This window comes from Desmodus rotundus, chromosome 9 (assembly GCF_022682495.2).
Source record: "Desmodus rotundus isolate HL8 chromosome 9, HLdesRot8A.1, whole genome shotgun sequence".
NCBI classification, from domain to species: Eukaryota; Metazoa; Chordata; class Mammalia; order Chiroptera; family Phyllostomidae; genus Desmodus; species Desmodus rotundus.
This window is the reverse complement of record NC_071395.1, coordinates 62,015,047-62,039,584: the sequence shown is the minus strand read 5'-3', so window position 1 is coordinate 62,039,584 and position 24,538 is coordinate 62,015,047. Positions and strand designations below refer to the sequence as shown.

General features: G+C 57.1%; 1 protein-coding gene across 6 annotated transcripts in view; it reads right to left on the bottom strand.

Annotated features, from left to right (window-relative positions):
• The window catches only part of RAI1 (retinoic acid induced 1), a 108,435-nt gene that overhangs the window by 47,950 nt on the left and 35,947 nt on the right, over nt 1-24,538 (bottom strand). For 5 of the 6 annotated variants that reach the window (XM_053910823.1, XM_071219275.1, XM_053910821.2 and 2 more), the window contains one exon: nt 23,025-23,160. The gene's annotated coding sequence lies outside the window, so the exon portion shown is untranslated. Of the gene's footprint in view, nt 1-23,024; nt 23,161-23,700; nt 24,321-24,538 lie in introns of those variants that run through there. The other variant, XM_071219276.1, reaches the window with a different exon arrangement.

Sequence of the window (24,538 nt, the reverse complement as noted above, 5' to 3'; positions counted from 1 at the left end):
ACAGGTGCTCCCACAAGTCCAGAGCTGGGGGTGGGGGTGGGGGGGGAGGCCCTCCAAAACCTGACAGCTAGAAGGACAGGGAGCACTGAGCCCTCTGAGAGGCACCCCCTGCCCAGGAAAACATAAGCCAGCCACCGCTGCTTCGCCTGCATATAGTTTGTTTCTCAGGACACTGGCCTGCTGCTGAAACACCTGCAATCGGGTGTGCGGGAGACTGGGGACGCCCGGTGTGGGGGGGTGGGGGGCTGGTGCAGCGCAAATCTCCCTGGGGCATGGGCGTGTTACCGGGAAGAACTTCGGACAGGTGTAATGGCGGGGCCGTACTCACCAGCATGGGCCTTTCAGTCAGCCTTGTGCCTTAACAGGTCATTTGAGCTCAGGCTCCTTTGTAAATGGGGCTAATATAATAATGCCCACCTTGCAGGACAGGTGTGAAAACTAAACAGGCCAATGTGAGAAAAGTGTTTGAAACGACGGAAGGACTCGGTAAAGGTGGGCTCCGGCCATCAGAGAGACCTGGAGGAAGGCTTTGGAGCCAGCAAAACTGGTGTCTTCTTGGAGGCACAGCTGGACTACACTTCCCAGCATCCCTTGTAACTGAGCATGGTCACATGACTGAGTTCTCACCACTGAGTGTGAGTGGCAGTGATGCAACCCTTACAGGCACAAACACCATGCTGAGGCTACTGGGGAAGGCAAAGCCAGATCACCCCACAGAGGTGACCGCCCACCAACCAGGAGCCTCTCACTACTGTCCCACGTGAAGAATGGGCTAAAAATGTTCGGGTTTGTCACTGCAACTAGCCCTGTCCTCCATAGCACAGGAGTTCACTTCCCCCACTCGCTCATTTACTCAATCAGTAATATTTGACGGCCCACAGGCTCCTATGCCTCCTGCTGGGTACTAGGGATCCAGAAGGGATGAGTTGTGCCTTCATGGAGTTTCTTGGGAGGAGAAAGGCCATCCTAAGTACATCCTCAGGGCAGGGGTGGGGCAGGAATACCTCCCTCAGATGGGATCTGAGAAAGAGAACAAAGGGAGGAGGGAGAGTAGGCAGGGATCAGCAGAGGTCAAGTACCTTGGGCAGGAGGGAACATGGCCCTGCCTCCTGAAACCAGGCAAAGATGAGGCCACATGGTCTGTTTTCATCATGTCCCCTTTCTAAGCCTCAGTGTTCTCACCTTTAAAATGGAGGTGATGCTAAGAACACTCCCACAGGGCACCTCTGAGTCTCAGGAGAAAACACCCATGAGAAGAGCTCGTGGATGCTGGCCTACTCCTGCTATTGCCAGGTGGGAAGAAAGGCCTCTGCCCGCCCACAGGGTGCGTGGGGGCCATCAGCTCAGGAGGCAGGCTCAGGGAGGGAAAGCTCCTGATATTACGGCTCCCGCCACATGGGCTAAATATGAATGATGTCTCCAGCCATTAGGCAGCAGAAGTGCTGGTTCTCTGGGGAGGCAGGCAGGGCTGTCTCAGGAGGCAGCTCAGCAGGCTGGTGCTAAGAACTGGAACTCTCTGCTGATGAGCAGATGTTGGCTGCCATTCACCCTCTTTCCAGACAGGGACAGTTGAGATGGGCAACTGCAGGACTGCGGGGAGGTCCAGGGGTCCCCCAGGGGCTGATGTGGGAGGTGCCTCCTGAAGCTCGATGCCAGCCTAAATGCTGTCTCCTGAGATCAGGAGTGTGAAAACATGAAGCTGATCTGGGAGGGGTACTTGCCACTGTGTACCTAAAAGGGCAGGCAGGGGGGTGCTTGGCAGGGGGAGTATACCTAGGAGCTGGAGCCCTCAGTGACTTGGAGTCATCACTCCCTTAGCTCATATACCCGCCATGACTCCCTAGCTCCCTGCTACCAGCGTTCAAGGCTCTCTCTGACCCCACCACTGCTTATTCCAGCGCTGCGGACCTTCATGCCACAGCTGCTCCCACTGCCACCCTTCTGCAGTTACTGTTCTTGCCAAGTTTACCTCTCACATCCTTTCATCTTCTCTGTCATCTTTTAAGAATCACTTGGAGTTCTAATTCTGGCTGAGTAAGCCGGCCAGACTACCTCCCTTTTGATTCTTAGCTTACTCACTGAGAACATGTGGAAGCTATTTCCTGCCTCACAAGGTTGTTGGTGCAAATTAAACACGACAACATATGTGAAAAGCACCTAATGGCATGTGGCATGAAGTACTTATTTAAAAAGTAACCCCCCCCATCAACTAATCTCGCAACACCTCCTCCAGGAAGCCTTCCCTGACCACACACCCCAGTTTGGGTTAGGCGCCTTCTTGTTGGTCCCTAGTTGTCTGGGCAAGCTCTGGCATGACACATGGGACAGCAATGACTTTTTTTGAGCAACTGCCTCTTATCCCCACTAGACCGTGAACACCTTGCGGACAGGGACCTTCCTGGTGGTTGCCAGGTCACATGGTCATTGTCAGAAAAGTAAAGAAGGGGTAGATGGCATGGGCCAAACCTCAGTCTCCTCATGTGTCCCCAAAACTAAAAATGTAAGTCTGCCATGCCCCTGGGAGGCGAGAGGATGAGCGTCTCAGACACCCTAGTGCCCCGCCTCTGTACCGAGGGCCAGCTTGCCGGGACAGCCCCCGGCTGCCCTCCAGCTCTGCCCAGGCTCCACAGTGGGCTGACACTAATGGCAGCTTCCGGGCGGGGACAACCCATTCCATCTCCTTCATCCTCTGCCAGCCACTGGTCAGTCTGTGACCAAGTGCCAGGGGCCAGCCTGCGCTCAGGGCTGGCTAGAAAAGGGGCAATAAAACATCCCAGGTGGTCCCAGGGATTTGGGGAGGTGATACGTGGGAGTCCATGAGCTGTCTCTATTTCTTCTAGAAACCTCAGGGGAGCTGTATATTTACCCAAACGAGGCCACACTGACACAGATCCAGCAGGGCCCCTGCTCGGGGCCAGAGGCTGTCGGCTTGGGGTTGCACTGCCTATTCCCCTCACCCAAAGCTCTGATAAGCAGTTATGCATGTCCTTGATTACTAAGAAATGAGGGCAATGAGTTAATCACTACGTAATACACACAGTTTGGTGGCTGCCATCTTTCAAAAACATGGTTCGTGTGTGTGTGTGTGCCTGTGTGTGTGAGAAATAATGAAGGGGTTACCTCCATAAACTCATGTGACACGCCGGGAGAGGCTCCAGCTTGCTCCTGGAGCCCTGTACTTGAGGGGAGGGAGTGACAGCCACCAAAAATCCAGGAGGAGCCCCACCCCTCCTGGCAGGAGCATCCGGCCAAGGGCTTGCTTGCAGAGGGACAGAGGCAGGCCGGCAGACTGGGGGCTTGGGCACAGGTATGTGCAAACCCAGCAGAGAACTGCAGCGGCCCATTCTACTGCCCATGGCTCCCCTTGTCCTGGCTCTGCTGCCTGTCTCTCTCTAGGAGAGGCACGAACAGATGTTTCCTTGAATCAGGAAAATAACGTTGGCTCCCAGATGGGCTGTGTCACAGAAGCGTGTCCTCTCCCTCCCTCCCTCCCTCTGTGACAAGGTCTTTCTTTCTGGGGAGCAGCTGAGCGTCAGAGGGTGGCGGGTGAGTACAGTGGCACCAGCAGGGCATCTGCTGGTTCTGTTGTCACCCACATCCCTGGAGGAGGACTTGGGAAGCACAAAGGCTTCTGCCCGCTGCTGCATGCGAGAGTGGGGCTGCAGGTGCGGGTGCAGGGCATGCTGTCCTGGAGGGGTGTGGGGGCCTGAAGGCCAAGGGCACCCCAGGCCCAGGAGGAAGGCCCCGCAGGCCTGCACCCTGAGTCAGGCCAACCACATCAGGAGCCACACGGTCCCTTTGTGGTCCCTGACCCCGCCCCTCCTGCCCATACCCAATCACCATGGGCACAATGCTTCCACTCCCACCACCGAGTCCACCCCTCCCCTCCCCACTCACCAGGTGGGGGCCACCAGTGCTGCTGCCTGCATAGCCAGACCACCACCCCGGCCTGGGATTGGGGGTGAGGGGACTCCCTGACCCCCTCACCCTCCTGTAAGCTCTGCTGGAAAGACACTCTTCAAATGCATGCCAGACCAGGTCACTGTCCACTTCAAAGCCATGACTAGCTCCAATCACAGAATGAAGAGGAACATCGGGGCCAGCCCTCAGGGCCCCAGCCTCACCCAGCCTGTCCTCCAACACGGACACACACGCACGCCCCCATGGGGAGCTCCAATGGCGGGGCTGACCTGGCAGGCCCAAGTCCTGGTGTCCCAAACCACCTCCCTTTCCCCGAATGCTTTTCCATGCGTCTCTCTGCTCTTCTCTACCTAACAACTGACCGGCACCTGTGCAGGCCCAGTCCTATCTGCCAGGCCTGCCAGGCCCCTCCTGACCCCCGTCCTAGCTTCCACCCACAGCCACCCTTTCCTTAGGGTACCCCTCTGACCTTATCACCTTACAGCACGCTCCCCACCAAAGGGTAATTTATTGGGTTCTCAGCTTCCCCAGCAGGTCTGAGAACACCCCCTAAAGGCAGGGCCCAGAATACACTGGAAAAAGAAACCAAATACCCACATTAAACTGGTAAAAGTAGTGACCTCCAAGGAAGCCTGGTAAAGAACTTTGACCTATTATTTTATTCCCCTCCATCATTTTTCCCTTTTCTATTCACGACTATCATTTTCCCTTTTGGAATTAATTAAAAATGATTTTGAATGAAGAGCACCCCAGGCTGCTCAGGGGAAGTTGCCTGTTACAGGCCCTGCTCCAAGCAGGGCCTTGCCTTCCCAGCTGCTCACGCTCACAGCCACCCTGGCTTGCTGGGACCTTCAGGCCCACTTAACAGAACAGCCAATGGCAGCTGAGCGCGGGGCAGATGGGCCAGCCCTGGAACTCAAACTCCGAGCTACCGCAGGGGGTTGCGGGGTCTCAGAAAGTGGGGCTGATCCTGGCTGTCCCCAGGCACCGCAGAGTCAGCACACACATAAATTCCACCATTCACACAGTCACTCATGTCAGTACGTGAAGCCTGTCAAGCATTTACTATGTGCCAAGAACTGGGCAGTTGACACAGGGGTGACCAGTCTCACTGCCCAAACCAGAATCTTAGTAAGCAACACCTCCAGCTGGCCCTGTGGCCCTTCCCACTTCCATCTCCCTTCCTGCTGTCTCCCTGCCCCGCCGGGAGGCTACAGAGAGGACCAGTCCCTGGCCAACCTAAAAGATGGCCCTGATCTGGCTACACCTCATGCTGGCTCTGGATCCTGGCAGGCATCTGCAGCCCCCAGTGAGCTTGTTACAATCTGACTCCTGGGCCATCCCCCAGGACTGTGACTCCGGCAGGCCCAAGGACAGGAACTGTGTACTGGGCATTTCTGTATGTGTCCTCCCAGAGGCCTGACCAGATATGCCCAGGCTGCTCCCAGTGTGCTGCTTGCAGCATGGTGGCCTGGTGCCTGGCAGCTGGGCGTGGGGCACTGGTGGGCAGGGCTACCCCCGCACCGAGGTCTGGAGACAGCCCCAGAGAGAGTGCCCTGGCGCCTGCAGTGCACAGACAAGGCTGATGGGCCTGGGGGCCAGCAGTGACAGGCTCCTGGGTGCGCCTCCTCGCTGCTCTGGAGCCACAGGGTCCCTGCACCTGGGAAGCCTGGCACACAGCAGGGGTACAAGACATGTTTGGGGCATGGAACTGAGACTCCTTCCAAATCACAAAGTCTACCGTTACAGTAAGTGCCTGTCTGTGGTTAAGTGTTTTGCCTACAGGAGCCTCTTTAAAACTGGGGCTGGGATGAAGGTGTCGGAAACAGCAGAAAAGCTGTGTTTGCATCTGTCTGCAGAGACGGGCACTTACATAAGAACCACTGCGCGCTTCCTGTGCGCCAATGGAGAGTGGGCATGGGGACAACCACGGAGGTCCGCGGAGTTGCAGAACAGTGTGTGTGGAAGGGTCCCATGGAGAGAATGCCAGACCTCCCAAGAAACACACAGAATTCCTGGGGACAGCAGAAGAGCTGTAGGTGGGGCCTTCAGCTCCCATGACTCCAAGGGACTCAGGCATAGAGCTGTGGGGATGGAAACTTCCCATGTCACACACTTCTGTCCTTTCTCTCTATCCTTTTAAAAACAATGAACATGTTTTTTTTAAAGGATATGATTTTTTGCAAAGTTTCCAGTCAATTCAGTGCCAGGGACTCGGGGGTATGTACAAGGTGGGTAGGTCCTTCCAGATAGGTGAATTCAGACTCTGGAGAGCAGGCATGCACTCTACAAGGGTCCCGCCTCTCATCAGCAGCCTCCAGCTACCCTACGCCTCAGCAGTAAGAATTCACTCATTCATTCATTCATTCATTCATGCTACAAATACTTATTAAATGACCACTGTGAGTCCCGGGCCCTGGGTGGTAAGTCTGGAACCCGGCTCGAGGCCAGGCTATGGGTAGACAGCCCAGGGCAGGTGGGCTGGGCAGAGCCATGTGGCACTGCCTGCAACCTGCCCTCTGATGAGTGCCCCTATGCTCCTGCTCCTTGGCCCCTCAACAGCATCACCTGTGGTCACAGGAGGCCACCCCCAGTTCCAAGCCAGCAGGCACCCAAGACAGGAATTACGGTCTCTACAAGCTGGTTATTGCAACTGCCTTTTCAGCAAACATAATTCCTTTTTATTAGAAAATTAAAGAATAGGACCAGCTTGCCAAAAGAGCTGAAATGTGCTTTCTTGTGATATGCAGCGTCTGATAAAACAGATTTGCTCGTCTCCCTCCTTTTCTAGCACCATCGCCCTTTGACCAGCCTTCCCTCCTCTCACGCCCCCCCAGTGGCACCAAAGCGACTGCCCTGAGCCGGACCATGGTGGCAGGTGCAGCACCCGGGGGTTCGGGGGCCATGCCGGTGCCATCCTGCATGGGGCAGGAGGGAGCCTCTATTGAGTCCCACTCCTTGGGTTTAAGCATTTTTAGAATGATTACTTCGGGGATTCTCCGCCTTCCGGGGACGCAAAGGCTGCCTGTGGCCTCTGCTAAGCTGAGGGTGTGAGGAGGGAAAGGCCAGAACAATATGGGACTGGCCCTCCGGAGAAACAACCGCATCAGTATGGAGACCTGGCAGCAGGAGGCTGCAGGGAGCAGGGCACCAAGGGGAGGAGAGACCCTCACTGACACACAAAAAGCAACTATTTAAAACCACCCAGGGAGTTCTTTCTTATTGGGAAGTCCCTGATGCTCCCCTTTCTGCTGCAGAACTCATGAACAAGGGCCAGGTCTTACTGATGTGGGGCTGGGGGGCCCAGGAGGGGGTGCCCAGGAAATGGCCAGGAAAGTGGCCAAGCTGGTAACTAAGGTAGCTCCAAAATCAGGTTTTCTTTCCACTAATCTCTCTTTTTCTCTTTCCTTTTTTCTCTGCTGCTCAGTTGCTACCTTCCTGGTTCAAAGGGGACCTCAGAGGGGGTGGAGGAAGGGGAGAGTGCCCTGGGAACCTGCAACCATGCTCTTGATGCCCTGGAGGGGGGTGTCATCTCAGGCACGTCTGCCCCTGGCCTCCCTCCAGAAGTCCCCGCCACCTCCCCCCACACACCATGTCTCCCTGTTGAGGACAGATTTGCTCCCTTCACTCCCTTCCTGAGTAACAAAGGCGAGAGGAGTTCTCTTTCACCTGCTCTCTTTGAAGCCTCTGCTTTGGCGTGACTAGCAGAGGCAGCTTTGTTCTGGGGAAAGCCAAGAGGGGGGTCCGTCCTGGGGCCTGAAGGGCGGGGGTCAGAAGTAAACACAGCAATAGCATTGCTTCGCAGGACCTTTGCCTGGGAGCATGGTCCAGGGCAGCACAGCCAGAGGGCTGGTCTGAGTGGCCAGGGCAGGTCCCAGAGGGGCCACCACTGGCCACAGGGCCTGCATCAGGTCCTTGCATGCTCTGAGCCTGGCCTGCCTGCCTTACAGGACAACTCACAGCCCATAGGAAACCCCTGGCACCCAGTCAGGTCTCTCCCCCACCTGGCTCTTCCAGGGCCGAGAGAAGACGCACTTTTCCATCAGGTGGGTAGGCAGGAGCAGCAGGGATGGTGACCCCACTTCTCCAGGGGTGGCTGGGTAGGGCTCAGAGCCTCTGGCAGGTGTTTCAGGGGAAGGCAGCATATTGGTAGCCACCGGGACCTAGGGTTTCTCTGGATGGAGAAGCTGGGGACCCTGGGCCAGGATCTTCCACAAAAGGAGTCCATGGGAGGAGCTGGGACCACAGAAACCCTGGTGCAGCCCCCCATGTGTCTGTACAGCCCCTGCTCCGCGGTGTGGGGGCCCAGAGACGGCTCCCAGGGCTCTAGGTGGACACCAAGCTCAGAGCCTCAGACCAGGGTCTGCACAGGTAGGTGAGGCACCCCCAGGTCCTCTGGGGGCCACTCAGATCCTCGGGAGTGGGTCCAGCCTAGTCTGTGACTCCTGAGGGGAGGGCTGGCAGCCTCAGGGGGCTCCTCTGCCCTCCCGATGGGGAGGCGATAAGGTCAGCTCAGCAGTACACTGGGCTGGCTGGTGCCTGGGACCCACCCAGGGAGGCCTCTGGAGCTCCAGAGCACCAGCCCCCCACTATAGGGAGGACCAAGCCCAGCTCAGGGAGGGTGTGGCTTAAGACCTCAAAATAGCCAAGCAGCCCTGACCAGTGTGGCTAGGTTGGTTGGAGTGTCGTCCCATAACCAAAGGGTCTCGGATTCGATTCCCAGTCAGGGCACACGCCACAGTTGTGGTTCAATCCCTGGTCCGGCGTGTACCTCCCCTGGTTCAGATGTGAACGGGAAGCAACCAATCTGTGCTTCTCTGTCGCATTCATGTTTCTCTCTCCTTTTCTCTCTCTCAAAGTAATTTTTTAAAAAGTGTCCTTGGGTAAGGATAAAAATAAAATAAATATTTTTTAAAAAGACACCCAAGCAGTAGGGCAAGGAGGCCTGTGGGGGAGGCTGGGTGTTAGGGAGCAGGTGTGGGGCTGTGTCTGGAGCTAAGAACCACGGAGCTGCATGCTCTGAAGGCAGGAGGGCCGCCACTGAGGGAAGCAGCAGACATTCCCCAGGGAGTCAGGCTCAGGCCCCAGGCCCGACCCTTCTCTGTCAGGTTCCCCTGTGCTTCTCATGCCTGAGTCTGTCCCCCTCCTCGCCCTTCAAGCAAGCCCATGGCAAATGGGACGGTGCATTTCAATTCTCACCCACTGTTTTTGCCTTCCCAGTTCCTGGGCCGGCTTGTCCCTTCCCATCCAGCCATCTCTGTCCCCTTCCCCACTTGGAGGGTGGCAGCAGCCTGCTGCCCACCAAAGACCAGCTGTGAGCTCCTAGAGCCAGGGGCCAGGCAAACCACAGTGCTGAGTGGGGCCTTGCTGAGCGTGGATCGCATCTTAATGGTTTTTCCAGAGAGCACTTAATGGGTATGTGGCTCCCCAGTGTGTGCCAGTGCACCTGGAGGAGCGGCCGCCTCCCTGCCACCCCTGCCTCACTCCCAAGGCCTCAGTTTCCCTGGTCACAACACTTGCATACCCTGGGGGCGGAGGAGTTCCTGGGCAGGGAGCCTCACCCACACATATTTCTGGGTGTCGGGGCACACACCTCAGCAACCACACTGAAGACGGTGCTGCCATTTTCCAGGCCCCTGAGATGGGCCGGGGGTGGGGGGCGGGTGTTGCTGGGAAGGGTCTTCGTGGCCAGGGAGTCTTCAGGGACATAACTGTGGAAGATAGCCCATGCCCAGCAGAGTTGAACACTCTGCAGGTATTTTAGCCCCCAAAAGTCCTGCCAACCTGACCACAGGTCCTGTTTCCCAGATGGGGAAGACTGAGACCCCAGGGGACCACAGGCAGGCTCTCTAGCCTCCTGCAGCACTGGGTGCCAGGGACTGACCAAGTCTGGACAAATGTGGTAGAAGCTGGCAGCCTCGACATTCTGCTCCAGCACCTGAGCAGCGACCCCTCCCCTGACAGAAGCTCAGGAGTGGAGGGCCTTGGGCCTGTCTGCAGCCCATGGTTTTCTCCCTGTTTCCTGAGAGCCCCTGGAGCCCTCTGCCCTTACTGGCAGACAAGCCCAAGGCCCTGAGGGGTGGAAGGGACCACCCAGGAGCAGAGAGAGTGAGCTAGAGAAAGAGTAAGAATGTGAGAGAGAGGCAGAGACAGACAGACAGACAGAGGTGTGACCCAGCGCCCAGCCCAGTCCGGATGCTGCGCCCAGCCTGACCGCAGCTGGGAAAACAGGCTCCTCAGCTGCCGGCCCCCTCCCCCAGGCCAGCCATCTCACCCAGCCCTGAACCAGGAACTGGGCCTGCTGCCATCACCACCCGCCCTGCCTGACTCACAGCCCCCAGTGCAGCCCCAGACCCACCCCCAGGCCCAGCAAGAGGCAGTGGGGCTCGGGCAGCCATGCCCTCTTGCTACCCTTGCTCAGCAGCTCCCAGCATAGGCTGCCCCCACGTCCATGCCTGCCCCAGGCCAGCCTCGTCCTCCTTTCAGCCTTCCCCCAAATTCTCAGGGGTGGAAGTGTCAGCCTTTTAACTATAGTTTGCCAAGACCAGCCTAAACAAAGCCCACCCTGGACCCCATCGGCCTGGGCTGCAGCCCCCCACTCCATGCCTACCACCAGTGTTCAAACGGGGAGCCCCTGCCCGCCTGGGGCATGGAGGCTGTCACTGCCTTGCTCCTTCTAGGGCCAGCAGAGGGGCTCCCATCCTCCCCAGAACGGCCAGGCCCCAGGTCTCTGTCCCTATCTCACACTTCTGAGGCAGGATCACTGAGGCTGAAATTTCAATTAAGGAAGAGAAATAATTACTCCAGGGCTCCAGGCTGGCTCAAGTGGTGACAGGCCTCAGTAGCTGCTTCCCTGGGGTGTGAGGAGGCGGCTGAGCACCCCCTCCAGTCAGCCTGGGCCTGGACGGCGACCCAGGCCTTTGCTAACATTCGCTTTGTACCCCACTGCAGAAACAAGGCTGACCTCAGTGTGTCCAAGGGAGGGGGTCCTGGGGGGCTTGAGAAAGGGTAGAGGCTCCTGGCAGAGAGGACTGGGGAGTAAGCTTCAGATGGATCAAGGAAATTGAGTTAAATTAAATTTAACTATTCAGTCACTGTCTGTTCCTGCAGTGATCCTGAACGCTGCCAGGGCCCCTGGGGTGGGGGTGGGGCTCCGAGAGCAGGACAGAGAGGGCTCTGGGCCCCTGGGAGTAGGGTCCAGCTCAGGCCTAAGGGAAGGGTAGCTCTGCGAAGGCCCCCCTGAAGGCCTGCTCTGCCAGCTCACAGGAGGCAGGGGCCTGGGCAGGAACCTCCCCCCTGGGACTCCCATCTCCTGCCAAACAAGGGCCACAGGTTGGGGGGCGGCATTCCTGGGCCCTGTGAGTTGCTCCCCCGTCTACTTAAGAGGTCTTCAAACAGCCAGCCTTAGCTCTGTCCCCTCATCTCCAAAAAATTCCACCTCCAGAACTGTCCTATCTTCCATCCAAAAACGTCCCTTCTCTGAGAATAATCCATTTCCTCTCTAGGAATGCTTCATTTTAATCCAGCAGTTCTCAGCTCCAGAATGTTGCATCTCCAGCAATAACCCTCTTTTGCCTTCAAACATAATCCATCTCCAGATATGCCAGCACTCTGTATCAGCTAAAGGCTCCACCTTGTTTCCAAGAATGCTCCACTTCCAGAAATATCACATCTCATCTCCAGAGATGTTCCATGTCAGCTCCAAAAATACCTCCGATCCAGAAGTGCCCTATTTTATTTCCAGAAATGCTTCAATATCATCTTCAAACACACTCCGTTTCCAGATGTACAACACTTTATCTCTAGCAATTGCCCATTTCCAGAAATGTTTCATCTTTAATAATGGTTGGAATCCAGAAAGGCCTCATCTTTATTCCAGAAAATGCCCTCTCGTATCTCCAGATATGTTCTTATTTCATCTCCAAAATGCCCTATTTTATCTTCAGAAATGCCTCTCCTCCAGAAATGCTTTCCATCTTGTCTCTAGAAATGCATTTATCCAGTCTCCAGAAATACCATGTCTTATCTCTAGAAGCACATCATCTCTGGAAGTGTTCCAGCTCGTGTCTGGGAATGCCCATGATGTCTCCAGAAAGGTCTCCCATGTGGCCCAGATGCTGCAGCAACTCCAGACCCGCTTCCCCCAGGACCTCCTATGGAGAGGCCAAGAAGAGATGGGGTGGCCTCTTCCTCTCCTGCCCCTGGGACCTACCACCCACCCACTGGGCCTCCCCTGCAGCAGGAGCAAGAACAAAGGTCAGAGCCGTGCGGGCAGGAGCTGAGGCCCCTGGGAGGGGGAGCACGGCTGGTCAGGGTGTGGTGCCCCTGGGAGCTTGCCTGACCTGGGGGCGGGGGTGGTGAGAGGGACCCTGCGTGGGAAGGGACAGGTCGGGAAGGACTCCACGGGGCCTCCCTGCGGACACACACTCGCCACAAATACATCCACCAGCCTGAGCACAGACACTCCAGTTTGGCCAATACCTCCATAGAGCACAGAAACACCCACACCCTTCCACCCCCGCCCCCTTCAGAGCCCTGCACACACATCCCCCAACATGGAAATCCACGCAGCACTTGCAGCCCTACCGCACAAGTGCACAGAACTTACCCGAACACACACACACGCAACACACACACAGGTCCAATGTCACAGCACTGCGACACACTGTCATCCCCATCCACATTCCCCAGGTCTCTCTGGGTCAAGCTCTGGGGACGCCAAGGGGCAGCAGCCCTCTGCTGGGCTCTCTGACCAGTCTGGGTTAGCAAGACAGGGCAACCTCACAACGGCTATGGGTCACCTGGGAAAATTCAGGGCTCCAGGTCTTTGGGCTTAGAAGGGACCAAAAAAAGAGAGGAAGGTACACACTCGGCACCTGCTTGTACGTCTACCAAGATGGGATGTTCCCTGTCTCCTGGAGTGTCACAGGCTGTTCCCGCGCCACTACTAAATGACAAAATAGTTCCTCTCTGGGCGGAAATGAAGCCTTGCAATGTCACCTCTGTCCAAACAGCTAGGCACTGCTCTTCACAGACGTCGCAAAGCCCGAGTCCTGCTGAGATTTCACGTGGGGACCCTCTTTTCCTTGCCCAGATAGCTGTGAGGGGTTAGGGGCACAGCTGTTCCTCGGCCTGGAGGTGGCTGAGGGGGGCAAGTGGCACCAGAACACGCCTGCGCAGACACAAGCACCTCAGGTGCAGACTCCCGGGCAGGCAGGCCACACAGCTCTGAGCCCGAACCCACGCACAGGAAGGAAGGAGGCAGCCCCTGGTCTGCACCAGGCCTGTCACTGACCCCTTAGCAGGGAGGGACTCTCAGGGCCTCTAGGTAGGCGGGAGAGAGAAAGGGCTCTAAACTCATGATCCCGGTTCCCAGAGGCATCAGCTAGCTCTGGTCGCTCTCATGGGAGGACAGTTACCAGTTATTAACCCTCCCAATCGGTAATCAGACTCAATTAAGGGAAACTTCTTAAGCCCCCTTGTCTGATCCTTTGGGGCCAAGGGCAGGCGTGAATAGACCTTGAACACACCCTTCAATTTGCCCCCAGTGCAGATTCCTTTGTCTGCCACCCCGCACCTGGACAGCTCTTGCCTAGCAATGAGGCTTCCATACCTGCCCCTCACTCACCCTCACTCTCAACCCCTCTCAGGCCTAGAGACCCCTTTTTTCTCTACCTAGACCTTCCCACTACTGTAGGAACTGAGATCCTCTCTCAAAAATGTGAGGGAAAAAATCCAAATGGTCAAAGTGAATCTGAATGACCATGTGGGCATGAGGTCCAGGATGGGACAGAGCTGGGGGCCAGGTCTTGGCAGGGAGGAGTGAGAGACCCCTTTCCCAAGCTCGGCTTTGGGGAGGGGCCTCTGAATTGGTGTTCTCTGTCTCTCACCACTGAAACCACACGGGCTCTCCCGCGACCCTCTTATTGCGCGTTGTCACTTCAGCAAAAGGTTATGTATGAGAACATCAAAATCCCTACCGCACGCGAAGTGCAACAGCATTTTTAAGAATGCACAGGAAAACACAGTAACCCAAGAGCCAGCTTTTACAGTAGCCAAGATCAAATGAGCACTGAACTAGGAGTCAAGAATAGTGCTCCTTGTCAGACTCCTGCTGTCACTGGGCCCGGAAGCAAGCCATGGCCCCTCTCTCCTTTGTAGCTGCAATGTGTCCATCATGGGTAGTGGGAGGGGCATATAAATGGTTGGGTGGAGGTTTGGAACCAGCAGGGTCCAGCCAGGGAGAGGGTTCAGGCTTTTTGCCTCTGGCCCGCTGTAACCTTGACCCAGGGAGGAGCGCCGGGCATCAATGCCCAAGCCCTCGGAGCCCTCTCACACCTCACTCCTCCCCTGGCACACAGTCACACAGCACCCATCTGGGGGTGCTGCCAGTGGACACCCTTTCCTGAGGTCTCAGCCAGAGATACTCAGCAGTTCCTCTGAGGATGGAGGTTTGCTCAGCACAGGGCACCCCTGCAGTGGAGGCAGGGGAGGTAGGGACAAGAAGAGGGCTGGGGAGGAGGCTGTGTTCTAATGGGAAAGGAGCTAACCCTCCCCGACTAACCCCCTCCTGCCCTCCATCCCCCCATGCCCCCTCCTGTCCTCATCCCCCCCCCGCTGCACCCACCTACCCACTGCACCCCCTCCTGCCTTCACTCCCCCCAACCCCGCTGTGCCCCCTCCTGCCCTCTCCCAAAGGCTCCTCCTCCTGCCTTTTCCTGGGTTTGGGTACATTTCTCCCTCTCTGTGCCAAGCCTTCTTTTAGGGAATTACAATCAGCTTGGCTTTAATTACTGGTCCCCAAGGACCACCACCTCGTTCCACAGCCATGACTTAATGACCCCTCCCAGGGCTAACTGAGGAGCTGCAGGCCTGGGCCAGGCCCCTGCTTCCTTCTGGAGCAGTGTCCACACAACAGGGCGGGTGGCAGTCCACAAGGGAAGGACGCAAAGAGGAAGCGCTGGTCATGTGGGCCCAGCCAGTTAGAATCCGAGCACTCAGGAGATCTCAGGTCAGGAACTCTAAATTTCCCTGAAATCGGAGAAATCGGGAATTCTGAGGGAGGAAACTGAGGCTCTGAAAGGAGAACTGGCAGCAGCAGGTCGCGCAGCCCCTCCAGGCCTTCCTGTCCCTCCTTGCTTTGCCCTCTAGGCGTGGCCCTTGCACCGGGAGCCCCTCTTCTTGTCCGGCCTGGCCTGTACGGTCAGTCCCGTCACTGCAGTCAAGGCCCCCGGTTGCCTCAGCCTCCACTTCTGCCTCCTCCCCTGTTCCCGCCAACCACCTAAACTTCTGGAACTCTCCTGGGCCTTTCCCTCCTCCAGGTCTCCCTGCATGCTGTGTAACGCTGCCTCCTGCCGTGAAATGTGTCCCCTCCCAGGTCTGAGGTCCTGGTTCCTTTCTTTGGGAGGCCTGCACTGACTCCCCTGAGCAGGGCCTGGATGTGCCTCCTCTGGGTCAGACCCATGAGGCTGTGTGCTGGATGCTGGACAAGAGAGTGAAGGAAGTGAAACTCGACCTGTAAACCAGGTGCCCCACTCCCCTCCCTGCTGACCCCATCAATGGGAACAGCTGTGGGGACTTCACAGTCATGCAGGAGGAGGACTGGGCCAAGCCTTGGTGACCCATGCAAACAGGGTCCTGGCACCCCTGTGTGGGCCCTCTGCTCCCACCCCCTCACCTCTAAGAGCTGGGTGGGTGTGGGCTGTGCAAGAGGCTGGCATCACGCACAGTTCTCAGGGCCTGCAGATGGAGATTCTTGGGCAGTTTTAGTGACCCAGGGAGACTGGGAACTAGAGGCCAGGGTGCAAAGCTGGCCACAGGTGGGTTGCTGGATTAGATTACAACATACACAACCCAGATGTCATGAAAACATCTCAACCCAGGTTCTGAGAAGGTGGATGATGGACACCCTCTATGCCACCCTGGCAGAGCGGAGCTGCCACCCCTCAGGAGAGCCAGGCACTCCCCACCCCATCCCCACTCTCATTAGCAGGCCCTGCTGGTCCCACAGGCCCTGGAGGCTGGTGTCCCTAGGCGAACACCAGTCTACCTCCTGATCACTCCCCCAGGGCACACGTTCGCATTTTAGGAAGAAACTGCTGCTTTGGCCCCTGGCAGTGATGACAGGAGGCTTCTCAGGCCCTGGGAAAGGCAAGAAGGGGAGACTCTGCAGAAAGGCACATACCACACAGCTGCAGGTACTCCTGGGAGGTGGCACCATGCAGGGGTGGCCTGGGGTAGGCAGGGTCTCTCCGTCTGCTTTAGTGCAAATGGCTTTTTGTGGAGCCAGCCAACTGCCAGTCTGGCTCCCAGTTCTGCCCTTGGGAGTGTGTGGAGGCTCACTTTTCTGCTCCCATCTGCCCCTTCTAATTCTTCACAACGTTATTTCTGGACCTAGAACCCTACCCTTGGTCAAGTTTCCCCTAAGAATGTGGGGTCTGGTCCAGGAGAAACATCCCCTCCCTTTGCCCATTCTACCTGTGATAATGCAGCTTCAGGGGGGAGGGTGAGGTCCAATGAACTTCTTAGACCCCAGGGGGCTCCTACTGAGATGACGGTCCCCTCATCCCCAGCCTGTCTCCTAGAGAGCAGAAAAGCAGTAACATTGGGTCTCTCTCCACAGAAGCCTGCAAGCCCCTGTTGTGGCCACACACAGGTGCCCTGAATGGACAGGTGCACAGACAATACTTCATGAGCCCCTCTGTGTGCCCGGATGCTGCCATGCACTTGAACGAACTTGACCTGGTTTCCCTTACCTTCCTGATAGTCCTATCAGGAAAAAGCTACAATCCCCTACTGCACAAAGAGGAAACTGAGGTGCAAGGAAGTGAAAAAACTCTTGCTCGTGGCTAGAGCTCTCGAGTGCTTCTGGATGTGGCTGACCTAAAGCCGGGTCTCCCAAACGCCAAGGTGAACCTGCTCACCCAACACCTACACTCTCACGAACCACAACACTGGATTCCTGGGCACAGACTGAGGGCCACTTGGTTTATTATTATTATGACTTCTTTTTCCCATTTTTATTTAGTTTATTTATTTATTTCTAGAGGGAGGGAAAAGGAGGGAGGGAGGGATAAAAACATCAACTCAACGTATGGTTGCTTCTCCTGCACCCCGTACTGGGAACCTGGCCTGCAACCCAGGCAGGTGCCCCAACTGGGAATTGAACTGGGTACCCTGTGGTTCGCAGGCCAGCGCTCAATCCACTGAGCCACAGCAGCCTGGGCTTGACTCTTTTTTTCTAACTGTGGTCCTTCCGGGGCCAACTGCAGCTGAGATGACCAGGCAAGGCAGCACATGAGTAGGCCCAGACTTCTTCCAGAAAGATCTTGAGGACGTATACCCAGGAGTGTGCTGGCTGGCAGGCCCTGTGGGGCACCTGTGGTGGGTCTGCTGCAGAATCATTAGCCACATTGGGGAACAGTGGGAGGGAGTGGGGGAAGGCCCAACCCAGGCTGGCAAAGGTGACATGAGTCAGATCAGAGCTGCCCCAGCTGGCGAGTCCTGAGGCTCCCCACAGAATGGACACTCTGGCCCTACCCGCCGTGCAACATGGCCCTCCAAAAGGAACCCCCCAGGGTGCCAGGGACGGTAAGGCCTCAGCTTCCCAGGGGTCATGCAGAGGGAGGGCCCCTCACTGTGACTCTGGGGAGTGCTGGGAGCTAGAAAGGGGGTCTGGGCCTTGGGGTCAGAGGACTGGGTCCAGCCCGGTGCCCTTTACTTCTGATGCTGTGACCTCAAGCACGTCACTTGTCTGTGAAAACAGTACCACAAATGCTGACTCGCAGGCTCAGTATAAACCATCAGGCTCAGTGCCAGGCATGAGTGGGGATCCACGGGGCCTGGTGGCGACCACCCAGCTCCTGGAACCTCAGAGAGCACCACCTACAGGAGTGACTGTCTTTAAAATTCAAAGGAGTGTTCCAATCAACCTCCTCACATCCCCCAACCCCCAGCCACTCAGTCCCCCCACGGTGAGCTCCCCTCTGTGGGCTGAGGCTCGGTTGGCTGTGCCCCGCAGTTGGACCCTGCCCCATTTTACATCCTCTGCTCTCAGCCTCAGCCTTTCCTTCACTAGGGGATGTGAGCAGGAATGGCTCAATCAGGACAGAATCGTTTTTAATTAATGTGCAGATCATTTCACAGGCTAATCTCCTTGGAGACCAGAGGGAAGATGGTCTTTTCAGATTTTCCTTTGCCTTCCTCCATACACCCTTCCAAGTGGAAGGCTGCCCCCCACCCTTTCACCCACTCTGCCGCAACCTTGCAAGCAGCACGAATGCTTGCTGCCTAGATCCCTCCTGGGGCCACTAGGAGATAAGAGTGTGTTCACACAGTCACACATAAAATGTGCCCAAGCGTGGGGGCACGCTGTCCAGAAATGCACAAATGGCATCAGAGACTCACAGACAGGGACACACACAGATTCGCATGCACATGTGCCAAAGCTGGAAGGCACACAGACCCCTTAAGAAACATGCAAACAGAATCCAAGGCACACAAATGTGGGCACACACATGCCCAGGCCGGCAGGCACCCCAGCTCCCAAGAACACACGAACAGTATCTTACATAGACACAGACACACAGGCACCCACGGAGGTGGAGCGCCCACGGGCACAGGTCCCGGCACAGAGACACTCACACTCACAGGGTGGGGGGCGGGGCACTCCAAGCCTCCCTGGCCTGTGGACCTGCTGGCAGGGAGACAAACAAAAGGTCCCTTTCCTGCACTGGGAAGTCAGAGCTACAGTTACCTCACCTCCAGAAACACCCTGGCCCCAGCCCCGGAAGTTGAGGTGTCCTGCCCCCTGTCCGACTGGGGAACCCATGAACACAGAAGCCACCAACATCTTGCCTCCGTCACCTGGGTGGCACCTGGTCTGGATCCTTTTGAGCCCCAGAACCCCCCTGGCGAACAGCTGTTCCAGCCAGCCCTGGCAGCATCCTAGGGTGTCCAGCCTTTCCTGGCTGTCCAGCCCTGGCTGTCCCCAACACCACACTGGGAATGGTGTCCCCAGCTTCTCCCTTGGATGCCCAGTGAGGCTGAGGGGGCGGGATTCTCTCTCTGTCTTCATTTTAAATAGGTCCTTTCCTTTCCCTATTTTTTTCCTTTCTGACCTCCTCCCTTTTCTTTCTTTTTTTTTTTAAGACAGCTACTTAAAAAAAATCATTTATTTATTTTTAGAGAGTAGGAGAAAGAGGAGGAGAGAAACGTCAATGTGTGGATGCCTCTCGTGCATCCCCCACTGGGGGCCTGGCCTGCACCCAGGCATGTGCCCTGACTGGGAACTGAGCTGGCGACCCTCTGGTTTGCAGCCCGCGCTCAATGCACTGAGCCACACCAGCCAGGGCCCCTCCCTCTTTCCTTTTCTTTCCTTTTTGTAAATAATTCTTTGGGGTGACACTGGTTCATAAAATCATACAGGTTTTCCCTTTCCCTCTTTTCTAATCCCTTCCTTTTTCTCTCATCTCCCCTTCCTTTCTTTTCTCCTCTCTTCCTCGATTATGCTTCCTCCCCAGGGTGGAGGGTGGGGGCGGCGCTCCTGGGGTCAATCTGAGATCAGAGGAGAGTTGAAGACACCCCCACTCCCCCAAAGAGGGCGACTGTGCCAACCACTGCTCCCAGCTCCTGAACAGACCCAGAGTTTGGTCTCCCACAAGTAAGCTGGGGGGAAGGGGCAGGAAAGGGCATAGCCAGCTGGCCCCTCTGACTTCTGCAGCCCCACCCCCTCAATGCACCTACTTTGGATTCTTGGCTTTTTTGTCTGGAAAATGGGATGGCAAAGAGAAAGGGTGAGTGGGGAGAGGGCGGGCAACAGGGGCTGAATGCCTGACAAGTGGCAGGCTGGCAACACCGGTGACCCAGACGCTGTGGGCATGACCAGTGGGCACAACACAGAAGGGCTCAGGAGCCTGTCTGTCTCTGCAGGGGGTGGGCATGCTGGGTGCTTCTGCTCTCTCGGTGTCTCAGTGCTCCCATCTGTGAGGTGGGCAAGGTCAGGCTAAGGGGGCCCTAGGGACTCTCCCAGGATGCAGGAACCAGAGTGGCAGATCTGTGACCCATCACAGGCTGCTGCAGCGCCCAGCAACAGCTGCGTGACCTTGGGACTCGCTTCCTGCCTCTGGGCACAGTCTCCTCCTCTGGCAAAGGAGGAGGGGTCAGGCAGGTGATTCACTGCCGTGGCTCTTTTTGGTTCTGGTAGAAGGTTCTAGATTGTGCTGGAAGAAAAGAGAATAACGTGCCCTTCTCTGGGAAAAATGAGAAGCCCATTTCTCCTACTGCAGGCATGTTGGAGCCTTTCGCATCAGCAGAATCATTTTCAGGAAGTCGTCTTAAACATCAAAAAAAGCTTTCTACATAAAATATATCCACTACCTCATTCATCAGGAGCACCCAGAAAGCTGCACAAAACGGGGAATGTTAAGTAAACGATGGTACATCCATCCACCAGATTGAAAGAGCCTGAAGACACGGTGTTTACGGAGAGCTGGTTACAAAACAGGAAAAGGTTCCCGTTAGCGCGTTGCCAAAGGAGAAAGCAGGATATACATCTGAATACAGAGAATGACGACAAAGCCTCTAAAAAACAAACCAACCACCAAGTCCACAAAGACTGCAAAGGATGACATCAAAATAGTACCGTGGTCAAAGCTCACTGTCAGTACCCTTCTTTGTTTCTTTTTATTTTTCACATTTTCTATGAACTGTATTTTAAAATGCTTACATCACAAAGGTCTTTTTAAAAAAATAACTAAATGTCTCCGATTGAGAAACCTTCCTCTTTCATTCATGTATTCCTTCATTCATCACTGATTCATTCACCCCGGCGTTTGTCCAGCCGAGGGGAGGGCTCCTCGAGTGCCTGGCCTCAGGGCTCTAAGATCCTCAGGGAATGCCTCTCCCCCGCAGCCCCTCCCCCTGCTCCTCGCAGGAAACGGAATTGCGGGGTGGGTGGGAAAGAGGGAAGATAGCCCCTCAGATGACTGCCCAGCTAGGAGCTTGTGCCACGATGGGCCCTTTCTTCAGTGAGTGAGGAGAAATCAATTCTGGGGATGGGGCCTGCCCTCAGCACTCAGGGTCCCACAGTCTGGCCTTAGGGAACTCACCCTTCACCACCAAGCCTCCAGCTGTGGGTGGTGAGGATGGAGGTGGTAAATGGGGCAAGTGCAGGCCAGGTGGGGTGTTGGGGGGACCAGTCCCCCTGGCGATTCTGCTTCTAGTTCCTGTGTCCCTGACCCTGGCAACTAACCCCTTTTCAAAGCTTCAGGGCCACAGGCCACTGACTACAGCACCGTCTCTCGAGCTCTAATTCCAGTCTCCCCTGAGGTCCCTGAACCAGGCACCACCCAGTCAAGCCCTGCCCCGCTGCAGCTGCTGCGACAGGAGCACCGGCCAGGGAATCTACTAGCTCCCCTCACTGTCAGCAAGTCAAGGGGCCCAACTCCGCGTTCCTGCTGTGTGCGGCAGACAGACATCTAGGGAGGGCCAACTCTCTCTGCTCCTGGACCAAGCCACAGAAAGGCCTGAAACCGTTGGCCACCGCCCCCCAAGGTGCCTCCCCACTCCCCCAGGAACTGTCTCTTTAAGGAGGGAGAGGTTCCTTCACCTGCCTGGGTGTCCAGCTTAGGGTCCCTGGCTAGCCCTTCCAATTCGCCTGGAGATCCAATAAAGGCAGGCTCTTCTTTGCCTCCACTCCTAGCCCTTCACCCCTTCCAGCTAGCCCTTCACCCCTTCCACACCCCGCACAGGGCAGAAGGATCTGGGAGTCGTGAGTGCCAAGCAACCGCTGGCCTGGCAGCCCCCAGTTTGAGTTGAGCCCCTCTCAGGGTTGAGACTCCCCAAATTTCCCTTGGCTAGCACTCCCTTCCCACCGCCCCAGTGGAAACAGAAGTTCCCACCACTCTCCTCGCCCAGCCCTCAAGGGGACGAGGTGTCCGAATCACCGGGTCACCAGAGCGGCATCTGGTGGGGATCGCAAGAGACAAACACTTCGTCACACGCACACCAACCCGTGGGATCACCTCTGAAGCCCGCATTGGACGTGAGGGGAGGAGGCCGAGGTGGAGGGAGGAGGCTGAGGTTTCGGGGCCCTCCAATGATCCTGATGTCACCAGCCAATCACCAAGCCCAAGAGGGGCTTCCAGGCCACCACCCCGGCGGAAAACCCAGGCCTCTGGCCTCCCCCGGCCTCTCACCTTGCCCCCGCCCCCAACCCTCAAGGCGCCATCCACTTCTAGGTCTCTAACCCAAACAAGCTCCTCCCCCTCCTCCAGCACAGGGTCAGTAGCCCCGGGAGAGATCAAGCTCCCACCAACCCCCAACCCGACAGCAGAAATGCAAGATTTCATTGTCAGCCTGGCCATTCGGGCACCAGATCCATCAGGCGCTAGCTCGAGGAGTGGAGAGGGGTCTCCAGGGGGAGTGTTTGAAGCTGCTGCTCCAGCTCCGCACAGATCCGGAAGCCACTGGGGGTGGGAGGAAGGCGGAGGTAGGAGAGCACGACCTTAAGCGCTGGCGGCGGGGCCGTGCTGGAGGCCAGAGGAAGCACCCGGAGGCGGCAGGGGCGCCAAGTTCCCCGGGAGGCTGCGCTCTCGGGAAGTTTCCCACCGGTTGCCGAAAGCAGGACAGGCCGGCCTGACCTATTCCAGGTCGCAGGTTGCGAACTTGAACAAAACTCTTTCCTTCGGCGCCCCTCACCTCCCCATCCGCGGCCACCAGCCCCTCCATCTCGGTACTGCGTTCCGCCAGTACCACTGTCGCCGAGACCGTGGAGGAAAGAGAAGGGAATCCCCATCCCCAGCACAACCAAACTACAGCCAAAATTAAAAAAAAAAAAAAATTAAAAATTTAAAAAGGAAAGAAATTCCTTCTCCCGAGGCCAATTCCCTCAACCGGCATGGAAAACCCCCAAACAGGCAAATCTGTAACTGCGGCCAAGATAGCGGCGTGCGCGGGATGGGAGCCGGCAGGGACCCCCCACCCCCCACCGCCCGCCGCCCCAGGTTGTAGCAGGTCTGAGTGCCGCCGCGGCGGGGGCATCCGGGAGCCCTCGAACCCCGGAACGGCTCCCCAAAGACACAAAGCTCTGCCGCCAACAATACCTGCGGGCTCCTCCTGGGTCTCCCGAGCGCCGGCGCTGCGCGTCTTGCCGTCTTTCTTTCCCCAGGCAGTCTTTCTCCTCCTCAAGCGCCGGCTCTCCCCCTCGCTTCTTCCAGAACGCAGCGGCCAGATGAGATCCTTGGGAGAAAAAAAATGTGAGCGCTCGCACGATTCCCGATTCCTTTCTCTCCGCCACCGCTCACGGGCTCGCTCCTTTCTCTCTCGCGCTCCCGCGCGCGCCGCGCCTCTCTCGCCCCGCGCTTCCTTCTCAGCAGCCCCTGCGAGCGCCCTCAGTAGCCATTATTCACGGGTCGCCGGGGGACAGGAGGTAATTAGAGACCGCCCTGTGGCCGCATCCACTCGGAAGGCGCGATGCAGGCGAGGGGGGCGCGCGCGTTCACGCGGGGAGGGGCGCGCGACGAGGGGGCTTGGCGGCGTGCAGCCCGAGCCTCAGACGAGAGGGAGGGGAGAAGGAGGGGGCAGAAGAGGAAGGGGGGGGGCATTTGCCGCCGGGAAGACGCTCCCAAAGCTCATGGGGTGGGGGCTCTGGGCCCTGGGCTAGGAGGCTCGGTTAGGGTCTGGGGGTGGGGGTGAGTGTCTCAGTGAGCGCGCGCACGCGAGCTTGTCAGAGATTAAAGGGAAGGGAGTGAACGCTTTAATATTTTTCCAGTGACTTACGAGCTGGTGGGTGAGCTCTTGGCTGCGCGTTTAGGTCCGTGTGTATCAATGAGGCTGTATATTTCTGGTCTGTCCTACGTGTGAATGTCACGGGGTGTAGGGGTCTGGCTGCGAGCTGTGAATGGCTGCAAGCTGTGAATGTGTCTCTGGGTCTCGGAGGGACCGAGTGATGCGGTGCCTGCGTGGGTCATGTTTTTATGTGATTGTTTATGGGGGAGGGTGTGACTGCGTGGGTGGGACTGCGCCTGTGCGGGGCTGTGTCTGTGTGAGGTTTGTGTGTGTGGGATTGTGTCTGCGTGGGCCTGAGTGTGTCTGAGGGGTGTTGTGTGTGCGTGTGGGCTTGTTTGCGATTGGGATTGCGGTTGCTGGGGCCATGGGGCTGTGCATGGAAAGGGCAGTGCGCCTGTGCAGGACTGTGGTTTGGCGAGAGGCTGTGGTGTATGTCTGCAGGCAATGCTGCGTGGGGCTGCGCTCTGCGTGCGGGTCTGAGGCCTGGCAGGCGAGGTGGGGAGGAAGGGGTCCGAGTGGCGTCAGAGATCCCACCACCTCAGAAAGAGCTGCTTAAGACGCAAACAGGCTGCGATGGGGTCAGGGCGTAAAGCGACGAGTAGTGGCGGAGGAGGGACAGGAGAGCGAAGGTGGAGAAGGAGGGAGACTTCATCCTTGCGCCCCCTCTCTCCGCACCGGAGACGCAGCTTGGAGATCCTGGCACTTGTAAGCCCCACGGTCCTAGAGGCACTGGTTTTAGAAAACCCTGCTGGACCGGGGAATTAGCCTAAGGGCTGGGGGCAGCTGAACTGACACTCGGGAGATCTAGCAGCAGCCCAGAAGGGAGTGA